At 41.5% G+C, this 18,827-nt stretch overlaps 1 long non-coding RNA gene across 1 annotated transcript in view; it reads left to right on the top strand.

Moving 5' to 3' along the window:
• The window catches only part of LOC128311542 (uncharacterized), a 200,107-nt gene that overhangs the window by 145,665 nt on the left and 35,615 nt on the right, over window positions 1-18,827 (top strand). The window contains exon 3 of the long non-coding RNA XR_008289991.1: window positions 12,574-12,805. This is a non-coding gene — a long non-coding RNA (uncharacterized LOC128311542). The remainder of the gene's footprint in view (window positions 1-12,573; window positions 12,806-18,827) is intronic.

Raw genomic sequence — 18,827 nt, 5'->3', positions numbered from 1 at the left:
ATATCTATTATATTTATCTATCTATGATATCTATCCATCCATCATATCTATCTTTCTTTCTTTCTATCTGTGGTATCTATCTATCCATCCATCACATGTATCTATCTATCCATGATATCTATCATCTCTCTATTATATGTATGTATCATATATATCTATCTGTCATATCTATTATATGTATCTATGATATCTATCCATCATATCTACATCTATCTATCCATCCATCCATCCATCCATCCATCATATCTATCTGTCTATCCATCCATCCATCCATCCATGCATCCATCCATCCATCATAGCTATCTGTTATCTATCTATCCATCCATCCACCCATCCACCCATGCACCTACCCATATATCATGTCTATCTATCTATCATCTGTCTATACATCCATCTATCCATCATATCCATCATATCATATGACCTCTGTTCTATGATATCTATCTATCCATCCATCATATCTATGTATGACATCTATCATCTATCTATTATATGTATCTATCCATCCATCATATCTATCTATGATATCTATCTATCATCTATATTATATGTATCTATCCATCATATATATCTGTGTATGATATCTATTATATTTATCTATCTATGATATCTATCTATCCATCCATCATATCTATCTATTTATCTATCTATCTATCTATCTATCTATCTATCCATCCATCCATCCATCATATCTATCTGGATATCCATCTATCCATCCATCCATCCATCCATGCATCCATCCATCATAGCTATTATCTATCTATCTATCCATCTATCTATCTATCCATCCATCCACCCATCCACCCACCCATCATATCTATCTGTCTATCTATCTATCTATCTATCTATCTATCTATCTATCCATCCATCCATCTACCCATCTACCCACCCATCATATCTATCTATCTATCTATCTATCTACCCATCCATCCATCCATCCACCCACCCATCATACCTATCTATCTATCTATCTATCTATCTACCTACCTACCTACCTACCTATCCATCTATCCATCTACCCATCCATCCATCATGTCTGTCTGTCTCTCTATCTATCTATTAATCTATCTATCTACCTATCATATCTATCTATAGCTATCTATCCATCCATCCATTCATCCATCATATCTATCTATCCATCAATCCATCCATCCATGCCTGCATCCATCCATCCATCCATCCATCCATCCATCATAGCTATCTATTATCTATCTATCTATCTATCTATCTATCTATCTATGTCTCCATCCATCTGTCTATCCAGCCAACCATCAAGTCTATCTATTATCTATCAATCCATCCAGCTAGCCATCATGACTGTCTATCTATTATCTACCATCTGTCTATCCGCCTATCCATCTTCCTGTCATAGTATAGTTGCCATTGTAGGGGAAATGCTGTGGAAATTCCTCTAAAAATAAAAAAAAAAAAACACACAAATTAAGTCTGCCAGCAGTTCCTCTTCTGGGTGTATATGTACCCAAAGGAAATGGAGATAGGATGTCAAAGAGATCTATCTACTGCTGTGTTTATTCTTTGGACTTTTTTCCGATGCTAATATATATAAATTTCCAGGAAGGCATGTGCAGATGGAAAGTTGGTTTTAATAGTTGGCACAACAAGAGACAACACTCAACATGGGAGTAGTAAGCTGAAGGCAACCCCAAAGATCCTGTTCACCAGAATCTCTTGATAAGTTCTCTTACATGGCAAAAGGGACTTTGCAGATATGATGAAACATCTTGAAACTGGGGAACTCTCCGGGCACAGTAGCCAGAGAGATTTGAAGATGGGAGGGACATGGCTACAAACCCAGGGATGCCTGGAGCCACAGAAGCTGGAGGAGGCAGGAAGGACCCTCCCCTGGAGGCTCTAGACAGAGCACGGCGTCGCCTGGATCTCAGCAGCCCTGCCCGCCTGGATCCCAGAATTGTGGGAAAATCAATTTATTGTTTTAAGCTAGCAACACTGTAATTGTTTAAAAGCAGCCACATGAAACTTTAATACACCACAGAAGGCTGTTCTGGCTACCTTTCAGGTAGGGTGCAAGTGCTGTTAACATTTATTTCATTTACGATTTTTAAAATTTTTATTTATTTTAAAACTTCAGGTGTAACTAACACACCGTGTTATATATTCGTTTCAGGTGTATGGTATACCAATTCAACAGTCCTACACATTACTAGGTGTATTCTTGTAGTTTCTCATTGTGATGAAATGCACACAATGTAATGTTTACCATTCTAACCATTTTTAGATGTATACCTCTTTGGCCTTCAGAGCATTCACAGGGTTGTACAACCATCACCTCTGTCTAGTTGCAGAGCATTTTCACCTCCCACTAAGAAAGCCGTATGCCATTGGAAGTCACTTTTATGCCCTCCCCAGCCCCGGGTAGCTTCGAATCTACATTCTGTCTCTATGGCTTCGCATATTTTGGACTTTCATATAAATGTCCAACAGTGTGTGGTGCCCTGTCTGGCTTCTTTCTCTGGGCACAGTGCTTCCCAGGTCCATTTATACCATGTCACACCCACTACGATGGCTGTACTAGGAAGGAAGGAAGGAAGGAAGGAAGGAAGGAAGAAGGAAGGAAGGGAGGAAGGAAGGAAGGAAGAAGGAGGGAAGGGGGAAAGGGGAAAGGAGGAAGGAAGAAAAGATAGATATGATGCATGGATGGAAGGAAGGGGTGAAGAAGGGAGGGAGGAAGGAAGGAAAAACAGATATGATGGATGAATGAAAGGAACAGAGGAAGGAAGGAAGGAAGGAGGGAAGAAGGAAGGGGAAAGGAAGAAAGGAAGGAAAGATAGATATGATGGATGGATGATAGGAAGGGAGGAAGAAAGAGGAGAGACAAGGGAGAGAGGGAAGGAAGGAGGGAAAGATAGATATGATGGATGGATGACAGAAGGGAGGGAGGAAGGAAAACAAATGTTGGCAAGCATATCAGAGATTGGAAAGCATTTCCTTCCTGATGGGATCCTTTGCTTCTGGATGAGCTTGTGGAGAATCTGAAGGAAGGAAAAAGCCCAGGTATCCACTGAATCCCAAGAAAAATCCCAGTGAAATGGATAGCTACCAACGTCTAACCATCTAGACGTTTCCAAGTTCAAAACAAAATAATATGCCCTTTGTAGTTTAGTGTCGTGGAGACATCTAAAACCCAGGTCATGGTACGTCATCTGCAGGCAGGAAAATGCCCACCCCCTGACACTGCAGTCATCACATATTCTACCTTCCTCATTGACATAGCTAAGCCTGCCTTCATTTTGCAAGTTTCTTGGTAAAAAGCTCTTTTTACACATCTCAGGATATGGAAAGATTTGGGAAAGAAATAAGAAACCCTATTAAATGAGTGGAACACAGACTTGCAAGTTATGTATGATCTCCCATGTTTCAATGATTTCTCTCCATACACAGAAGATGTAAAGACACCAGGGCAACGTTATTTCTGTTTGGTAGATTCCTGGATGCCTTGAGTATTTAATATCTTGCTTCTCTACATGCGCAGGTTAAGGATACCAGAGGTTGGGGGCGCCTGGGTGGCTCGGTCGGTTGAGCGTCCATCTCTTGATTTCGTCTCCGGTCATGATCTCACAATCATGGCATTGAACCCCACGTTGGGCTCTGCACTGAGCATGCATGGAGTGTGTTTAAGATGATCTCTGTCTCTCTCCTTCTGCCCTTCCCTGACTCACGCATGGTCAAAAAAAAAAAAAAGAAGAGAAAAGAAAAAGAAAGCAGAGGTTGGATTTGAACCTAAATTCCCTGTGGGTGATGAATGTTATTGGTGCTGGAAAAGCTAATCCAGGAAGACCCTGTTGTTTGTGCGTCTCATGGGACGTTCCTCGAGGTCACAAGTCTTCATATTCTTTCTTTTTTTTAAATGTTCCTTTATTGTTCAGAGAGAGAGAAAGACAGAGAGAGAGTGAGGGGTGGACAGGGGCAGAGAGAGAGGGAACCACAGAATCTGAAGCAGGTTCCAGGCTCTGAGCTGTCAGCACAGAGCCCCACGTGGGGCTCCAACCCACGAACCGTGAGATCATGACCTGAGATGAAGTTAGACTCTTAACCGACTGAGCCACCAGGCGCCTGTGATCAATATACAGGGTTTTGTTTTGAGTTTGGCAAACCACATATAAAAGTAGACACTCACAGTTCTTGACAGAGAAGGATGCCGGAATTACAAGGTACCTGGGAGTATTATCTTGGGGAAATTTTAGTAGTAACTGGAGATCCGTACAACATGGAGCAAAGAAGAAAAAATATGAAATGAAAACTACCCTAAAAGATGCAAAACGAATTTAATGTGGACGTGCCCCCAGGTGTTACGAGTGATTGCTGTTGAAAGAACCCAAAGATATAATGAGAGGTTGGGGCTTCATTTCAAGTTGTAAGCATTCATCCACTGGCTTGAAATTCAATTCAAAAATTGTGAAAACACGCACCAAAACAGGTTTTAAAATCAGGCTGCCTTTAATTAGTACCCTTGAGATGAATGTGTGTTTCTTTGGACTATTTCCCTCATTTCCAAATTGTACTCTGCGACCTGTCTCTTACATTGAAGGTGGCACTTTCCTAAACATGTGTAAATAAACAGACATAAATCAAGGACGGACGACGTCACGGCCGCGAAGGAGTAGGCGCCTGGGAAAAGGTTTCCCGTGCCTTGGAGATGTTCTGGGCCTCCTTGGGAATGCTTGCGTCCCAGAGCGCACAAGCAACATCATTAACCGAACCACTAATTAAAGCTAGGAGGATCAGCCTCCTATTACAGGATCAGCTTTTTCAAAGGAGATGTCTTCCAGCTGGTTTAAACAGAAATGGATTCATTAGTGCGGAAACCCTTAATTAATAGAATTTGTAAGAGCTTCCGAGAGTGATACGGATATGGCAGAAATGACGTGGGCAGGAGAAACATCCAGGCAGACCACAGCACTGCCCCCGTGGAAACCACCACCAAGGATTGGAATTATATATATTACAACATATAAAGTACATAAATATAGTATAATACTATATTACATTACATTTTATATCTTATATATCATATTATATATCGTCATATGTGTCCCCTTCATGTCTATGGTAACCAGAAGGGGCTGAGTTCCACCATGCATCCTTCACAGCTGTCTGGCTTCCATTAGCCCCATCCAGAATCCAAACCCAAGTGAGGATTCTTATTTTTTTTTTAATTTTTTTAATGTTTTTATTTATTTTTGAGACAGAGACAGAACATGAGCAGGGGAGGGGCAGAGAGAGAGAGAGAGAGAGAGAGAGAGAGAGAGAGAGAGAAAGACACGGAATCCAAAGCAGGCTCCAGGATCTGAGCTGTCAGCACAGAGCCTGACGCAGGGCTCAAACTCACAGACTGTGAGATCATGACCTGAGTGGAAGTCGGACGCTTAACCGACTGAGCCACCCAGGCGCCCCAAGGGAGGATTCGTTCAGGTCCTAGTACGCGGGCTAACTCCCCAGGAATGGGTGGTGTCGAGAGATAGACAGTATTTCATAAAAACGTTGCTATCAGCAAACCCAACTATGCATCGGTAAGAAAACAAAACAGCAAAACAGAGTTAACGTCACGCTGAATCCTTTAAATATTAACAGTGTGTATTTATGTCAACCATTCTGTGTGGGAAATATACGAAATCGTGTTAATAAGTAGTCGGCGTTCGTGGAGTTGTGTAATGATTCTTACAGGCGCATTGTCAAATAACACTGAAGATTATAGCCTGGTGTATTTTTAAAGTATGACCATGATGATATGAGCCATAATATTATCAAATAGCATTTGCCCATCACAATTCTACTTCCATGTAATTTAAAATGGGAAGATAATTTCCACTGAGGGGGAAAAAATCAATAAAGGAATCTTCAGCAATTTGGAAAGATTAAGAGTTTATCAAAAGTACAACAGTGGCTGCATTTTAAAAAATAATGGGCTTGTGACTCCAAACAAGGAGGTTTAACTGGCAAGAATCAGCCGTTTCAGGGAGAAACAATCTTTGGTACTGATAAAAATAGGAATACAGAATGAGAAATGTTACTAATGTATGAACTACATTTGAAATAAACATTATAGGAACTCCTGGATGGCTCAGTCCCTTGAGCACCCACTTTGGCTCAGGTCATGATCTCGCAGTTCATGAGTTCGAGCCCCACATCGGGCTTTGTGCTGACAGCTGAGCCCGGAGCCTGCCTTGGGTTCTGTGTCTCCCTCTCTGTACGTCCCCCACTCGCTTTCTGTATCTCTCTCTCTGTCTTCAAAAATAAACATTAAAAAATTAAAAAAAAAAATAAAATATATCAATATAAAAGTACATATGCGTGTCTATTTATAAATTATTTAAAGTAATATATAATTATATGTATATATAAGTTTTGAGTTTACATATTATTATAGAATAAATTATAATTGGAAATAAGGATGTATTCAAATTCACATAGATAACCCTACTTATGTATCTACACAGAGAGAGAGAGAGAGAAGGGACAGTGTACCAGATACGTCAGTTGATATCAAAAAATATACCTTTGTTACATATACCCTTCTTGCATAAAGCCAGTTAGAATTCAGGGTATATTCTGTAAGTATACCTCCTACTTACTCCAGCTAATGCAGTATTTTTTGTATGTTTGAAAATGCACTAATGAAGTGACGTCCTGGGTCCTTCTATACTTATCTCATCAATGTGAAGTAAATTCCCCCCAATTAGGGTACTACCAAATTCAATGTTAAAAACCTGAACCTGTCCTAAAACAAATCAACATGTTTTTTTCTGAATTATCTGGGTGGATAATTGTGCTTTCCTGATAACCATATGGACTTTGAGCATGCATAAATCGTATTAATTCTTAAAACATCAACAAATACTGACACAACATGCTGAGGTTGGGCTTAACGTCTTTTTCGGTGTAACTCATCACACCGTCATCTATCATCAATATTGGCCATGCCTGGAGCATCTGGGTGGCTCAGTTAAGCGTCCAGCTTCGGCTCAGGTCATGATCTCACGGTTTGTGGGTTCGAGCCCCGCGTCAGGCTCTGTGCTGACAGCTCGGAGCCTGGAGCCTGCTTCCAATTCTGTGTCTCCCTCTCTTTGCCCCTCCCCCACTTGCACTCTGTCTTTCTCTCAAAAATAAACATTAAAAAAATTTTTTAAGAACAATACTGGCCATGGCTTTGTCAGCTCACCACTGTGAATAAGCTACAGGTCTTGTTTTCTTTTAAGTTTATCAACTTATCTTGAGAGAGAGGGACAGAAATGGAGAATTGAATGGAGGAGGGGCAGACAGGGAGAGAGAGAATCCCAAGCAGGCTCCACACTGTCAGCACTGAGCCTGATGCAGGGCTTGAACTCACAAACCATGAGAGATCATGACTTGAGCTGTAATCAAGAGTCAGACACTTAACCGAGCCACCCAGGCGCCCTTAAGCTACAGTCTTAATAGGGGAAAACAAGTTTCAACTACACCCGGGGATTCTTTCCTAAGTCTTGAAGGATGGACTTAGAAACCATAAATAATTGATTTCTACAAGGCTACTTTTCGAATCTCCAATATATAGGTCAATGGATGTATTCAACAAGGTTGCATTTTCTTTACTAGCATGTACTGTTCCAATGGTATACCAACCACTGTCTGAATCAGAAGCCAGTTCTTGGGTGAGGAGATAGATCAAGTTAATATCTTCATCAACTAAACATCCACTGATAAGAGAAACAACGAAACAAATTTCAAGTGGAAAGTCCCCATATATTCAAAAGCCCAGGAGATTTTTTCTTTTAAAGCAAAGCCAAGGAGCACAGCACGAAAATACATTTTATGGGGTAGTTATTTTGTAAAACTTATTTCTCTCTCGCCCTATTTTAATGAAGAAATATGCTCTGTCCTTGAAGCTTGAGGTTCTCATGAATATTTTTCAACAATTAATCATTGGGGATTTCTCAAATTGAAAATTCTGTAACGAGTACTTGAAATTGCATATTCAAACAGTACAGCCACTAATTCTTTTAATTGTTTAGATTGACCTTGCTTCTCTGGGAAAAATCGGCTCCTGTAGAAAGCACAAAATAATCATTCCTTGACTAAAGAAGACTCAATTAGATTTAATTTGTCCAATCAGGAATGATAAACAGAATATAATTTGCCTTACAAAAGAGGAAAGCATCATCACGGTCACTTTGGGGAGCGTCGTAAAACATTGGCATTGAATTTCATCCGAGGCCATAGATTGACAGGCAAATGTACCATGGCTGTTGTACTTCAACGTGTAATTATCCATCTGGATATTTTTGGCCACCTCTGAAAACAGGTAACCACGTGGGCAGTCTAAAGCAGAATCAACAAATACTGACACAACATGCTGAGGTTGGGCTTAACGTCTTTTTCGGTGTAACTCATCACACCGTCATCTATCATCAAACACTCCCACAATAAATTGGTACCCCATGAAGATGTCATACTACAAGGCAAATAATGAGTCTCATCAATGAATCATTTTGAAGAACACTGAACTCTGCCTTCTGCAAAGGGACACATTTTAGAAAATGGTTCTTCATCTTAAATTATCTTGCAGAGCAAACTGTCACCTTTTTAAAAAATTATCTCAGACACCAACTGTGTCCCTCCTCACTGGTTTCCAACCGTCTATGGGAGTCTTACTATCGTGATGAATGAAAAGAATCTGAACATCACAGAGAAAAATTGGAGAAAAGGAAATTGGTGCATGGAAAATTAGTCATCCGTTCTTGAAAATTATTTATTACACACTTCAAGGGCATGGAACAGAGAAAGTAACTCCAGAGGCGATGATTATTGAGTTTGTGTTCTTTTGACACACACGCTGTGATCTAAAATCAAATAGGATAAATTTTAAGAACCATCTGTCTTCAAAATGTCTGTTCGATATATGCTGAATTTTTACAGATAATAAGGTGGTAAATTAGGATATGCCATCTATTGGAGATGTATGTTTGCAGTATTAGTCTCTGAAGTCTGGATTAACTGTTCTGAAGAATTCTGTGGTCCTGGGAGAAATTAAATGTTTGTGTACAGTTTTTCTTACATTAAGCATTTGACTAACCATGTGTTATATATATATAACATATAACCCCTCAGGTAATAAAATTTATTTTAAAAAGAAATAAATTAAAACTTTTCTTAGACCAGTCAAACCTTAATAGTAACCGTACTATTTGCTGACATTTGTAATCAAGTGTTAAAAATATAAACTTCAAGAAGTCAACAATTTATAGTATGTTTTACCCATTTGGAAAACAGACTGTATCAAATATGAACACATATTAATCATACGGCCGTGTAATGCCAATCCTAGATATCCACCACAAACGTGACAACATATGTCTACCCAAGATGTGCCCATGAATTCATAGTATTTTTATTCAAAATAGCACACACAAAAAAATTGGAAGCAAGCCATATGTTCGTCAAGAACTGAATGCATAAACATATTTTGTTTACCCATTTATACAATGAACAGTATTCACTAATCAAAGGAACATAGCACTAGTAAATGCAACAACAGAGATGAGTTTTGGAAACTAGGCAGACTGAAAGAAGTCAGGCACCGACGTCTACCTACACTCATGCTGCCATTTATATGAAATTCTAGAGAAGACAAAGCTACAGGACTGTCCATGTTGTCCATGTTGGCCCGGGGCCGGGAGTAATGTGGAAGGGTTGGCCACAAAGGGCTAGAGGAACTTGTTAGCATGCTTATGTCTTCATCGTGGCAGTAGTTACCCCCAATTATACAATTAACAGAAGTTTACACACTTTAAAAAGGGGGGGATTGGGGCGCCTGGGTGGCTCAGTCAGTTAAGCGTCCGACTTTGGCTCGGGTCACGATCTCGCGGTCCGTGAGTTCGAGCCCCGCGTCTGGCTCTCTGCTGACAGCTCGGAGCCTGGAGCCTGTTTTGGATTCTGTGTCTCCCTCTCTCTGACCCTCCCCCATTCATGCTCTGTCTCTCTCTGTCTCAAAAATAAATAAACGTTAAAAAAAATTTAAAAAAGGGGGGGATTATTGTACGTCCACTGTACCTCAGTAAAGCTGGAAAGTATGTTGCTTTGTATACTAAACTGTCATGGTTGACTTGGTGTATTCTCTCACCTATCTGCCATCTATCACCTACCGTGTATCCTCAACCAACTATTATCTGCCTATCTATCCATCCACCCATCCATCCATCCTGTCTGTCTATCTATCTATCTATCTATCTATCTATCTATCTATCTATCTATCTTATCTATCTATCCATCCACCATCTATCTATCATTGTTGAGCCAAATGTCACCAATGACACATAACAGGAATCTGCTGTAGTCCCATACCAAAGAGATTCAGGCAGGTTGCTGGCAAAAGCCTGGAAAATCTTAACTCCAACCTTGATCTACTTCAATCTCTTTGGAAAAAAAGACACTAAATCACCTCCTCGGCTTGTCCAGTTAATTGTCTGAGTGTTCTTTGGAACTGCTCTTCATATGACAGACTTCAAGAAAGGACTGAGGGTCCTCATGGCAGGCAAGGTTGGAGGATTTGTGACGACCCATTTTCCAGACAGGTCATATCTTCTACATCTTGTTCTTCTCTTTTGAGCAGATAAGAACCTTGTGGCTGAGCTCTGAAATGCACATATTTATCCAATTTAGCTTATTTTTCTTTTATGTAGGGGGAAACAGGCCCCAACAGACAGAGGAACGTGCCTAACATCACTTACCTAGCAATGGTCAGGACTCAGTTGAATTAAACCCCAATACAATAAGGTGGGATATAAAATGGCATCCATTACATAACACATAAATGCCCCAAAATGCATTAACGGTGTCCATTTCATACCTATTTTCTGTATATTGCTAGCAAACATTTTATTCCACCAGAGACCATTACCGATATATATTTGTAGCATCTCCTCTTGAAAAATGCATTGCATTTCCATCTAGAATATGAAAAAATGCTATTAATAATTGATGCTACTTTATAGTACAATTTTATTCCACACCCAAGCTCTGTTGGCCTTACCATAGCTATCTAGGTGGATTCTTTTTTCTTTCCTTCCTCTCCTCTCCGCTCCGCTCCTCCCCTCCCCCTCCCCTCCCCTCCCCTCCCCTCTCCTCTCCATAATCCAGGAGTTTTAGTGGTTGCTTCTGGAGCTTGTTGGTGTGAAACCTTATTTCTGTAGGAAATCAGCAATAATATCCTTTCCCTCTAACTTTTCACCACCATCCATTCACGTGTTCTGAGTTAAACTGTACAGGTAAGACATAAATCTTAGTTATAATTTGTGTAGAGATCTATTACATATATTTAAATAAAAATAATCACTTAAATTATTCCACATTGATCTCTTCCCACAAATAGGATTTAAACGTGTATGCAGATTTAATCAAACATTGATTGAAACTGGAATTGATTCTCTAAAATAAGGCTAAGGCTTTTTTTTTTTTTAACATTTTAGTGTACCTTGAGATCATTCCTCGAAATCTTTGAAGCACCCATTGTTCACCACCTGAAATTTAACTATTGGCATTTATTCTTAAGGGATTATGTTACTAGGCAAATAATTCTTCAATGGGCAAATCTTTAAGTTAATATGCTTTATTGTGAATTACCCAATCTAGCATTCAGCTGGCACGTTCTCTTTAAGTAAATAGTGGGCAGCATTTTAAGGCAGTGAATTCTGGACATTGGGAGAACCCAGTAGAAGCAACAAGGATGCTTAAAACAAGACAGAGTAAAAGACACCTAGGGATTTCCCCATCCATCTGTATTTGATGAATTTCTTGCAAGTGTGGCAAGGTATTATTGCACAGTCTTGGGAACAGTGAAGCTTTGGACAGGTGGCCATGGTGACGCTTCTGTGAGAGACCATCCCCTTCTCCATAGCTAAGTCAGCAAAGATGTACGTGTCTCGCCTCCTCCGTTGTGGGTTGAAAGCTGGCAAGGAGACCCTGTGCGTTGCGCTCACTCAGAATTCAGGGATATAATCACATAGCTGTGGGTCTCACAAGGTCAGTGCTGTGCCTTGACCCGAGAGTTTAGCAACAACAGGCTAACTGTTGAAAGCATCAGTGACCTTTTTTCAGTGGCTGCTCTAAGAGAAGCCTGGAGAAGCAAGAGAGGAATGAGAATTGAAGATGTGTCTTTAGAGAAGCATTAAGTGATGGGGATGCAGAGGTGGGGTTTGGGAGAGCTCCAAACACTTGAATGTGTTCTGGGTCCAGCTCACCATTTCACAGGAATTACAGCCTTCCTTCTATTCTGTAGTAAGATCTTCCTTTCTCCCTTTTCCCCCTTTTCACTACACACTTGACTTCAACACAACAGGATTGAGGTTATTTGTAGAGAGATGCACTGGTTTTTTTATTAAATCTCGCTTTTTTAAGTATTTTTGTGTGCATTTCGATGGGGACATAGCGCCCAGTTTCCTTATTTTCCACTTTGCTGTTTGCTGTGTTGGTTGAGTTAGGTTCATTAGTTTTGTTAGAAATCGTCAACGGGAGAGATGGACTGGGTTTTTTTTTAATGGTTTCAATGTTTATTTATTTTAGAGAGACAGCGTATCAGCGGGGGACATGCAGAGAGAGAGTGAGACACTGAGTCAGAAGCAGGCTCCAGGCTCTGAGCTGTCAGCACTGAGCCCAACGCGGGGCTCGAACTCACGGACCTTGAGATCGTGACCTGAGCCGAAGTCGGTCGCTTAACTGACCGAGTCCCCCAGGCGCCCCAGGATTCTTTTTTCTTATTGGAATTTTTACCCATCAGCCGGATGACAGTGTTCAGGTAGGTGACTATTGGTTCATCGCATGGCTGTGATAGCTTACTTGTCCTAGGTGCGTGGAATGTGTAGGATTATGACATTTTACGTGCATATGTGTGTGCACGTGCTCACACGCACATTTTCCTTCTAAGAGTGCATAACAGAAGGGTCAACCCTTTATCTTTTCCATGTTCCAAAGGATTCCTCTTTGTTTCCACTTCTACGTAACCATGCAAATGGAACTGATTCCCGAGCATGAGGAAAGGGAAAAAAAACCGAAAACATTTTCAAGCACACAGGAACAAACCTTTTGGAACAGGAGGAGAAGGGCACATGTGTCTCAACAGGCCACGTGCAATACAGTTCACTCAGTTACGACCACGATAGCTGTTTATTTTTTCCACTCTGCGGCGTTTCTCGCTCTTCTGCCCATAGCTCCGTGTCTGCGGACGTGCAAGTTAAGTTCTGGCCCCTAAACCCTATGAACAAGAGTCATGAAAATTTATGGTAAGAGGTACAGTTGTCCTTTTTCCTGGGAGTCCTGCAGGCGATCCCTTATCTGGGTTGTGCAGAGCAGGGAGTGTTTCGGGGCCGGCGATCACGTGTGTTGTGGTTAACCGTGTAGCTAGAACATTCTGGGGCATCTGAAGAAGGCTGGCAGGTGTGAAGTTCCTTGAGAGGGACCTCTCTGAAGGTCCTGCAGTCCACAATGGTAGAGATACAGATGTTGAAATGGAAGTAGGCGTAGACACAGGCGTAGAGATGTATGTGACTGTGGGGACATCCAGACAGTGTGGCGCCCCCTTCTCCCCGCTGTCCCACTTCTCGGTCTTCGCACGCGTGGTTGCTGCTAACTTCTGCGGACACCCTTCCCCTCCTTGCTCCCGATGCCAGAGCGGTGGGAGCCTGGCAGCAGGAATCACCCTGATGGTGACGGTGTCCTGTCGTGCAGGACATCACATGCGTGGAAGATGTGGAAGGGGGACCCTGCCTTTCGGTCACAGCTCACTGGAGACACGCTGTGGACCATACAGATTATTCTTCTTTGCCGACTTTTAGTACTTTTTCTTATGGAGGTGACTTTTAGTTTTTTTCTCCCCCTTGAGACTTTCATAACAATGTTTAGGGTAGTCTCAACAATGAAGAGATTTCCTCTGATGAGCAGAGGAATGGTACTGTTAACACCATTAATCCTCTGATGATCAGATTTCCTCTGATGAGCAGGTTAACACCATTAATAACCAAGTGTTGGAGCAGTGCTTTTCAAACATTGTGTGTGTGTGTGTGTGTGTGTAAGTGCGTGCAACACGCACATTGCAACTTTACTTCCCCTGAATCTTATAAGGTGACGGAGCATAAGACAATAGACTGCAGTGCATTCTATAATGTTCTCTTGGGCGTCTTGTAACAAACACACCTTCTGTTTCCACAGGTCTTGGGTGTTGGGGGGCTGAGTGTCTCCTCTCCCATAAGATGGTGATGCTGTGAGGGGCGCCTGGGTGGCTCAGTACGTTGAGCATCAGACTTGGGCTCAGGCCATGATCTCGCAGTTTGTGAGTTCGAGCCCCGTGTCGGGCTCTGTGCTGATGGCTCTGGAGCCTGCTTCAGATTCTGTGTCTCCCTCTCTCTCTGCCCCTCTCTCCACTCATGCTCTGTCTCTCTCAAGAATAAAAAAAACATTAAAAAGAAAGATGCTAATACTGTGTAGCAAGGGAAACATGGGCCAGCGAATCACAGCGCCGAGACCAGTTGGGGCCCACCTGATGTGTGTGTACATAAAGTTTTATTGGCACACAGCCATGCCCATTCTCTTACGTATTTCTCCCCATTCTGTGCCCTCCTGCTGCAATGCCAGAGTCGAGCAGTCGTCACCCAGACCGTACGACCGGCAAAGTCATTATGTGCAGTATTTTGGCACTTTGCAGAAAATGTTGGCCATCCCCTAGGTTACAAATTCACTTCTTTATTAAAGTGGGATATACGCTTCCCTGTATTAAATTTCCTAGCATCGCTTCAAGAGGCATCCGCCATTATCCTTTCCACTTTCTATTTCATTGTGTTAGTTGATGGTATGGTACACGTTTCGTGTGTCCATTTACTTGAGATCCTGTTACTTGCCTGATAGAGCCTTTGCTCTCTCTCCCTGGTGAGTGATGTGCATTTAGCTCTTGATAGGTTTTATACTGCTTCCCCTGGCAGTGGGGGGTGGATGCCAACTTCCAGACTCTTCATTCCTCTCAGATGCTGCCATGTGGCCAAATCAAGTCTGCCTGCCCGCTGGTCTCACTTGGAAGCAACCCCTTCCAATGTTGCTGATCTAATCTAGCTGGCACAAGGGAATGAGTTTGGGGATCGCTGACCCCACATTCTCCTCTTGGGTTATAGCCCGAGCCCCCATAGCCAACATTTTATTTTCTCCTTGATAACTGCCTGGTGCCCTGTTGCCAAGGCTTTTGCTCCTTTATCCTGGAAGATTTCCTGGAGTGCCCCGCACTGTGGGGCCTCCTCCAACATCTGGCTTCCCTCTACCTGCCTCTTGTCTGATCTTAGAGGTGACCCTTGCGTCTGGGCTGCTGAGAAACCCCCACCCTGACTATAGGTATTGCTGTAGGCACACACACGTTTGCATTTGTCTGTTTCTAACACATCTGGGCATGTGGGTCAGCCATTTCTTCAGTTTTGGTCACCCTCCCGAAACTGAGAACAAATGCGTTCGTACTCGAACATGATCAACTCCATGCATTTTAATACAGTCGTCCCGTTTGCCTCTAACCCTGGTAGCATCCTCTAGATGGACAATCTTTTGGGGTAGCGTTTACTTATGCGGAAAGCTTGGTAACGGACAGATATTGCCGCAAGATAGCTGATAGAAATCTTTCGGTTTACGTTAACTAACGGATTACAAAATGGAGGTTCCTTTTCTATGCCTGAAATCTCCGAGGTGCCCCAGGAAGGTCAAATGCTATGAGCATTACACATTTCTCAGAGCGTCGAAATTAATGGGGCATTCGGACTTTTCTGCCTGCCTCATCTATGTGCTGTTCCCTGGACCACAACAGCCACCTTTGAATTGGCGTAAAGGCGTAGGTGTTTACCCAAACAGGATGGCAGGTCGCCAGTATAAACACAAACACAGACAGATTTTATGAGGTGGAAAGCAGTCTGTTCCAGCCAGGTATCTTCACAGATTTAAACCAAGAGTTTCTGTCCAGAAGGACTACAGCAAAATCTCTCCTTCTACATATTCTTTCCCAGGTTAAGGTCAAGCTCCTTGCTGATATCATCCGTCATGTATATTTCTTTTCCTTCATGAAGGATTTTGTATAAAATCGTCTCTTTCACAAATATCAGCTTTCACTTACTGAACGTCCCCTTCATCGCAAAACCACTGGGGTTCTGCGTGGCTACGTGATGGTGGAAGACTGGAGATTTGGTCTAAAGCAGTATTTGGGGAACTTGAGACGTCATTGGCTTCTGTGTGCACATATATGTACCTTCTGTGCCTACTTCTCACGACCGTAGGAAGGAAATTGGAGAGGGTGCGTTCCCGAATTCTGCATAAACATAAACATGTCCTACAAAGTCCAGGACCTGTGTTTAAAAGAAGCCGAGTCTCTCAAATTTCTGTAATGGATGTATTCTCCAAAGAGAGTTTTTGGTGCTTTTGATTGGGGAAGAGGAAGGAGAAAATACACACACACACATACACACACACACATGCACACACACACACACTGCTGTGGATAGAGACAAATTTAAAACCAAATCAAGATGCCAAGAATGCTTCACCAAAAAGAAAGGAGTATCTTCTTTTTAAGGAACACATTTAACTGATTTCCAAAGTAGACAATGCAATTGCTTCTGTTCCTAATTTCTTGAACTGGGTTCTCCTGGACTCAGGGTGTGGACTAAAGGCAGGCAGAATGCAAGTCTTGTGAAGTTGCCCCCACCATGATGATTTCCACCCATATAGGAAAACATAGGGTGGCTCTCCTTTAGAACATAGAGGGTCTCATGGACCCAACATGGCAGGCTCCCTTTCCAAACTCAAATTAATATGGCAGTAGACAATGACCGTTCCATTGAAGAGACCAACGGGTTTATTGAAAGGGATTAAAACTCAGGACCCAGAAATATTAGTTAATGCTTACAAGTACTCGTGCTTTATTAACAAAGAATACAGAGTAAATCCTTTTTTTTTTGCCTCCAATAAATTTTCAAGACTTCTTTATATCTAGCCACATCTTACTGTGTCTGTTAATATTCATTCATCTGCAATATTGGAAGCCTCATTAATTATTAAAAACAAGCAAACAAAGACAGATTGAAAGGTGCACCATAGCACTGGCTTTTAGCCTCAATTCAATAGATTTCTGTTGAATAAATATTGGTAATTCTATAAACACCTTCACAAATTGTTACGGTCTTCATTAGCAAATGAACCTTGTCTTGTGTACATGTTAAATAATTTCATTTGGAGATAATTGGTTGTAAGGTGTTTTAAATTACACTCTTTGAGAAAAGAGGGTCAATTTCAATTTGAAGAAACTGTAAAAGAGTTTCAGACTGTGCCAGGGCGTGACGTTCATGTCATAAATCAAACCTCATTTTCTGCGCAGAATTACTAATTCATTTTGCTTGGATCCTAATGCTCATTTGATCACAAATAGATATGGATGTACAATAAGATAAGCCCACAGACACCTAATTTGCAATTTTGGACATTTAACAGTTTTTAAAACCTTTTATGTTGAGAATCTCCATTCCTTAGTACCCACAACGCTTTGATATGTAGCTGCATTTAAGAGGCATGGGGAAGTTGGCCTGAGAAGTCTACATTTTGAGGATTTTCATGTTGCTGAGTTTCATTGTTATAAAGCAGAAAGCCTCCAGCCTCCCCCACTTCTAACCCTCTCAACCTGTTCCAAATCCCTCCACCTCTAGGAAGTTGCCCAGAAATCATTGACTGAAATGGCCAGCATAAGGGGGAATAATGGATTGCATTCAATAATTTCTATCATTCTGAAGACCTTTATTTGATATGAATAATATTATTTCATCTAAATTGTTTACTTGTGAACATAGAAACCTTCCAATAATATTGAGACATCCAAGGAAATACGAAAATTGTGCCTCAAATGTAGACATATTTTTCTCCCATAGCAAATCATGTTTTCCTAATCCTAACCTTTAGCAAATTGGCAATGATTCCCAGTAAATTACTGAATTTTGTCTGATGTTTGAAAGGAAAAGTTTTCCTGGGTAAATACTCCCATTGTTACATGCTTCTGAAGAGAGAATTTTTTTTAGTTTTTATTTATTGATTTTGAGAGTGTGAGAGAGCATAAGCCAGGGTTGGGCAGAAAGAGAAGGAGAGAGAGAGAAAGAGAGAGAGACAGAGACAGAGAATCCCAAGCAGGCTCCACAGTCAGCATAGAGCACCTTGTGGGGCTAGAACTCAGGATGGGAAGGTCTTGCACACAGAATATAAAATGGAGCAGGAAGTGGTTGGGATTCCCAGAGCGAGGCTGTCACCAGGACCAGAAGCGCTGGGATATTGAATCAACCGGTCCCATTATATCAAATGCCATCATGACTAGTTGGGATGCACTCACGTGATATCCTTACATCTTCAAATAATGATATCCCAGAATTGTGTGTTTATTCCCCCCAGTAAGGTCTTTCATATTCTTCTCCAATTTCTGTTTCCCCCACCGCAGATAGTAGATTGTGTGTGTGTGTGTGTGTGTGTGAATGTGTGTCTGTGCATGCCCATGTGTACAGATATATTATCTCTAGGGGCGCAGATGTAATTCCTTCTGATACAATTGAATTGAAAAGTAATAAAACTTGGTACCTCAGAACCAAGGCAGATTAATCCATCTGCCCTAAAATAGCATTCAGTATTCTCTTCTCTGTGCCAAACAGAATGGGACACACAATGGACACTCCAACTGGCTCATGAGAAATGACAGGCATTTGCTGATGACAAAATAATAATCCTGGACTGAGTGAAATGTCCCCTCCTAGAGCGAATATGCATAA

The sequence above is a fragment of the Acinonyx jubatus genome, chromosome X, assembly GCF_027475565.1.
Source record: "Acinonyx jubatus isolate Ajub_Pintada_27869175 chromosome X, VMU_Ajub_asm_v1.0, whole genome shotgun sequence".
NCBI lineage: Eukaryota > Metazoa > Chordata > Mammalia > Carnivora > Felidae > Acinonyx > Acinonyx jubatus.
Note: the sequence above shows the minus strand (reverse complement) of the source record. Positions and strands in the feature narration are given on the sequence as shown.